This window comes from Cynara cardunculus, assembly GCF_001531365.2.
Source record: "Cynara cardunculus var. scolymus isolate 2C chromosome LG 2, CcrdV1, whole genome shotgun sequence".
NCBI lineage: Eukaryota > Viridiplantae > Streptophyta > Magnoliopsida > Asterales > Asteraceae > Cynara > Cynara cardunculus.
Window position 1 is genome coordinate 59804503 of NC_037529.1, and position 6633 is coordinate 59811135.

A 6633-nucleotide genomic window follows, 5' to 3' on the forward strand; every position below is an offset into this window, starting at 1 on the left:
GTTACACTTGGTCTTTACATATTAATACAATTTGAATAAATAAGAGTTATGGTTCCAATTACAATTTATCGATGAAAAAAATTGTATGAYAKTTTAAAATTCAATATATTTAAAATCCAACATATTTAAACGACTCCACAAATGTGTTCGATTTACATCAAGAGCAAAGAATCAAGAGATTGAGATCGAGACCGAGAGTTCTAGAGCAATTGAATGGGAGATGAATGATTAGAACTTTTAATAACTCATGGTGAATATCAGTTTGAATCTCACATCGAAAGATGGGGAGAAGACATAGAGGTATGAGAGGGTTAAAACATTAGTGAAACGTGTCAAAAGTATCTTAGGAACATGAAAAGAAAAGGTAATAATTTGCATTGGTAACTTGCACTATATGTTATTTTAACTTTAGATTAAGAGATTATAAGACTGAATGCATAAAGTAGTAGTACTTAATACATTATGAGTTGTTTTTAAAACTGTGTGCATAAATGTATAGTACTTTGTGCATTAAAATTTGTTTTTAAGACTTTTGATAAATCTGGTTTATAAGGTAGTATAAATATATACTATAAGGGTACTTGCGCAATGCAGCGAAATAAAATTTTATTTTAATGTTTAGTTTTTATTTTTCTCTATCGATATAATACGATTTTATGTGGTTTTATGAAAACAATAATGTTTTTATTTTTAAATGAAATATAAATATGAAGATAGCATAAAAATTTAAAAAAAATAAATCTATATTAGTATCAAATTAACTATTATTAATTCTCCTTTTTTGGGTGTAACTTCTTTAATTCAATTTTTTGTTATACGTTAATTTAAGTTTAATAACAAAGTAATTTATTTTTGATTTAATAATATAATTTTTTATAAATATAATAATTGAACGTTCTGTTAGAACTCAATGATCATCTTAATTATAATTTAGATTTTTTATATTTAAAATGAATGTTTATCTTGTATTTGATTATGTTTACCTACAGTTAGTTATACGAATTTCAAAATGGAGCTTTAATAAGTTGTACTTATGCAAAATTATTTATAATCTTGAATGTTAACTAATATGCATCAATAAACAGTATTTCATGCATAAAAAATGATTTTTAAGAGTTTTTATCAAATGCTTTATAATATAACTAGAAGTGTACTCGCGCAATGCAGCGAGATACATCTTTATTTTAATTTCGTTTTATCTTGTCTTTGTTGATATATAATACGGTTTATGTGGTTTTGATAAAGATAATGTTTTTACTTTTAAATAAAAATAAATTCGAAGATATCATAAAAATTTGTAAAAAAATATATTGATATTTATATTTAAAATGATATGTTTTTCCTAAATTTGATTATGTTTATCTGCGGTTAGTTATAAGAATTAATTTTTTATAAAGATAATAACTAAGTTTCTGTTAGTTATCAATGATTATCCTAATTATATTTTAGATTTTTTATATTTAAAATGAGATGTTTATTTAATATTTGAGTATGTTTATCTGCAGTTAGTTAGACGAATTCAAGTATGGAGCTTTAATAAGTTGTACATATGCACAATTTACTTGTAATCTTAAATTTAAGTAATATGTATCAATAAACAGTACTTCGTGCATAAAAAATCGTTTTTAAGATTTTTTGTCAAATACTTTATAATATAGTATACATATACATATATATATATGTATATATATATATATATATTCACTCATCAGTTTTCCACAATCATCAATAAATGATTGTTCAATTGTCCTCACACATCAATAAAACATATGACAAAAAATATTAAATGACAAATAATTTAATTATTTAAAGAGAATTATAGAATTTAAATGAAACAGATAATAAAAAATAATAAAAATAGATACAATAATATAATATATAGAGGGAGTATGGAGTTAATTTTTATTTATTTTCCACTTGGCCATTTTTTTCTATCAATTTAATTTAAGAAAAAAATAAAAACCCAAAGTTTAGTTTATTAAATAAATGTGTTGTGAGAAATTGAATAATTAATCAACAACGGTAAAGGGTTGATCTTTTGTTTTACAAACTTATTCTGGTGTGACACCGGTAATAAACATTTTTGAGTGTTTGGATAAACAATTTATACCGAAAAAAAATTATGTGTTTTTAGAAATTCTAAAAATCTGGAAAAAATTTGTTCCAACAGCTATGCTAAACTCTTCTGTAAAATAGAGAGAAGAAAAAAAGAAAATGGAGAAATCTCTAAGCTTGGAAAACAGAGTTAAAATATAACATAGCTGTTGGAGATTATAACACCCTCAAATTTGGAAAGAGTGATTAATTTAAAATTTTCGATGCTATATCAAATAAATGATAATTTGTTTTCTATAAATCAATACTTGAATTATCCCGAATGGTGAATCTACATTTAGCATCAATAATTGACAAACCAACCATTACATCAAGACTAGGCCAAGTCGTGTATTACTAAAACCAATAACAGTCGCTATCTCCAAATAGTTGAAAGACATCAATCATTAGTTAGATCTTTCTCGTGCATCTAACTAGTACTCAACTTTTCACAGTGTCGCTACTACCAAATCCCAAAAAAGACCTTATTGCAGATGCCGACAAATAAAAAGGATTGGACTTAACGTCTAATAAGTTCAACCATTTTTCATTATAGTCATAAAACGGTAAAACCGAAAGACTGTTAATTTAGATCATATCGCAAACGAAATGTATTACAAATAAAAGTGACATCTTTTCCGAAACCCACTGTTTTCTTGATGAAAACCCATTAATTAAAACACCCCCACTTATACACAATCAAAATCCAATACTTACACGACCAAGAATAAAGTTATAAAACATTAAAACGTAAAACATAACTTTTAATCAAGTTCTTTTGTGTAATTAGATCATTTTTACTCTTGGAATGGTGTAAAACATCATAAGATGACGGGTGAGATCCGATTTACCATTTGTTGTGACGGAACACATAAGTGAGCCACAAGCCAATGTTATATGAGCATCACTTGTAGTTAAGTAACCATTGACATAAACCTTTCCAAGTATTTAGTTAAATGAAATAACAAGCTCAACTTTATCCAAGTCTTTCACTTGTGTCACCAAGTTCAACCTTTCCTGGTCATTACCTTGAGATCTCCTTAATCCAAGTTAAGCTCGTTGATGTCTTTCAAAGTTATAGCAAGGGAATCTCATCCTTTACATATTCCATAAAACCGACATTTATGCTTATGTATCAATTGCATTACGGTTTATAATTGCATGGCTCCAACTGAATGACAAATGCACTTAAAACATGTAATTCCAAATAAATATGCCATAACCACATATAATTCCAAAGCTCGACATAGCGCGAATAAACCCGGACAAATGTTCTTAAGACTCATTTAGGTCAAAACCGAGCCAAAAGCTCAACAACTCATTAATCCCACATATATGTGACTACTCAATAAAAGCCAACATAAATCAATAAAATGCATTTAATCAATGTTTACGCAAACACACACTTAGAAAGTATGATTAACTAAAAAAACCATCATTGGTTGATTGGTTTGAGCTTGGCTCTACAGGTCAAAAGTACCAGGAGGTCTCAGGTTCAAATCCAAGGAGGAATAAAAATCCCCTTGTGGCCACGGAAGTTCAAATACGGTGACTCCAGACTATCTGCAAAGCAGGTGGTCACCCTGGGATTAGTCGGCTCGCATAGCTGGTTGGATATCCAGGTTAATAAAAAAAAACCATTTTCCAAATGAAGTCATACTCTTATATTTCCAAAATGCCTTGTAACACATTGATATGCATTTTCCAAACAGTTTATAAAACCTAATCCACCAAAATGTGTTTGTATCAAATAATTTCCATTGGTACAATGAATCATCTAAAGCACTCCTTCTTGAGATTTCTTTATCAAAATGTCCAAAAACCCAAATATAGGCATTTTACAAGATTTATTAACCCAAGTTTACCAAATATGAAAATTTCGTAAATACTCGACACATTTGACAAACGTCAAATAAAACACTTTAATACTTCAAAATATACATTTTGGCATATACAAAGTTTTCACAAAGAACTTGAACTCACCTTACTAGATTTAGGCTAAATCTAGGTTTTACCTAATCTTGAGCTTCCTTTGATGAAGACTTTAGATCCACAAACATCTATCATTAGAAACTTTATCTACGTCGCAAACAAACCTAAAATACACCAAGACTAACTCCCAGTATCAGATCCATACAAATCTTAGTCAAAATCTCAAAACACCCAAATTTGACCAAAACCCAAAATATTGAACATACATCAAAATGGCTGTTCTCGGAGGTTAAAATGAAAGAATTTAACAATAACAAAGGTTTACAAGGGTTAGGATGAGCTTAGAAATGAGTTTTTAAGAAAAATCAAAATGAGGTCAACAATGGTGAGAAAAATGGTTCTAGTTTCAATCTCTTAAATGTACTTAGAGGAGGCTATGTGGAGGAGTGAATGGTTAAGGTTAGGGGTGCTCAAACACCCGACCAACTTGATTAACTCAACCCAACATGAAATAATTCAATTTGAAGCAACCCAATGTCTAATCGAGTTGTAAAATTGTCAAACCGTAGGTATTGGGTTGATATTAGGTTATTATTATTATTTGACCCAACCTAACCGATGAACCCGATATCATGTTATTTCTTGGATTTAATATGATTGTTGAATTTTTATTAATATATATTAGACAATTATACTATCATGTATGCTCTTCATATACACATATTTTTAATCTATTCACATCTCTATATAACTCATTCGTATATATGTTCAGTAACTATGAACATATATATATAAAAATTGAGAAAATTAACTGAATGTGATATACGTAAGAAGTATGAATAAGTTGTATTAAATGGTTGATGAAAAAGAAATTATGAGTAGAAAAATAACATATTCATGGTTAAAAGAACATTTTAAAGTACCAAAGTATCAACCCAATTAACTCGATCAACCCGTACGGGATGGGTTGGGTTGCACTTTAGTTTGGGTTGAGTTGGGTAGAGATCTTTTTCAAACTACAAGCATTAGGTTGGGTTGGGTAGAGCTTTTTTTCAAACCACAAGCATTAGGTTGGGTTGTTCAAATGTCTTCAATCCGACCAACCCAACTCATGAGCACCCTTAGTTAAGGCCTGAAAAATGAGAGAAAGAGAGAGAGAAGTGAATTGGTGAAAAAAGAAATGAAGAAAAAAAATGCCAAAACCGGGTTTTAAAAGGGTTGCAGGCCCAACTCAAGATTCTGCCCACTTTTTGGGGTTTGCTCATGGACGCGAGCAACGTAATTTTCGATCAAAAAAATAATTTTTTTGCCAAATACGATATTCAACCCAACCAACACTGACGATACTTTCAAAAGACCATTGTAAGACTACAACAAATTAAACACTTAGAAATTATGGATACTAAAATCCGGATGTTACAAAAATCCACTTACTAATCAAATGGATTTGTTACATTTGTTTAAAGACACAAATTCGAAAAATGTATTCAAATTTTAGTTTATTTAAGCGGATCGAAAGTTCGTCACAATATATTCAAATACTTAAAACCTTAAAATAATCACATGCATTTTTTTTATAATTGTAAATAAGGTTGTAGGGGTGTTTATCTAAACAATCAAACCGTTTACAAGTACCATAAAGTGTGGATTAAAGCTTTTGCAGTGCGGTTTGCATTTTTATCAAATCGTATTTTGTGCCGTGGTACAGTTTGTGGTTTTGAATCATCAAACCGCGGTTTACACCAAACAACACTGAAACATTTTTATATATTTTTAAAATATGTATTATATATACACTATCATTAAATAATTTAAAATAATTACCACATTATTGATTATTAATTTATTTATTCATTTTTCAGTTTTACGTTATAAATTTATTATTTGCATCGAATTTATATTGAATTTCACTTTTTAAATTTATCTGGAATAAAAATGGAACTCTTTTGCTTGTTTTCAACTAGGGATTGCTAAACATACCTCCTCTTATCATCTACTCCTCCTCACACACAAATCCAACAAGTATAAGGGTATTTAGAATTGCTTATTTTATGTTTTTCTATAAAAGTGTTTATCAACTTATTATAAGTTAGAAAATTTTAACTTTTTCAAAAGCTTCTTATTACCGGTATAAGCTGTTTATCCAAATACTCAAAAGTGCTTATTACCGGTATCATATCGGAATAAGTCAACAAGTTGTTTTTATAAGCAATCCCAAACACCTCCTAACACCAATCATTTTCAAATTTTAAATTACAATTTTTATCCTTATAGTTAGTTATTTAATTTAAATTAAATCACTTACCTTTTTTATTTTTTATTTTACACTCTTATCTATACTATATTACAAGGCATTTGACAAAAAACTCTTAAAAACGATTTTTTATGCACGAAGTACTGTTTATTGATGCATATTACTTAAAACTTAAGATTACAAGTAAAATGTGTATAAGTACAACCTATTAAAGCTCCATATTTAAATTCGTCTAACTAACTGCAGATAAACATAACCAAATATTGGATAAACATCTCATTTTAAATATAAAAAATCTAAAATATAATTAAGATAATCATTGATAACTAACAAAATACTTAATTATTATCTTT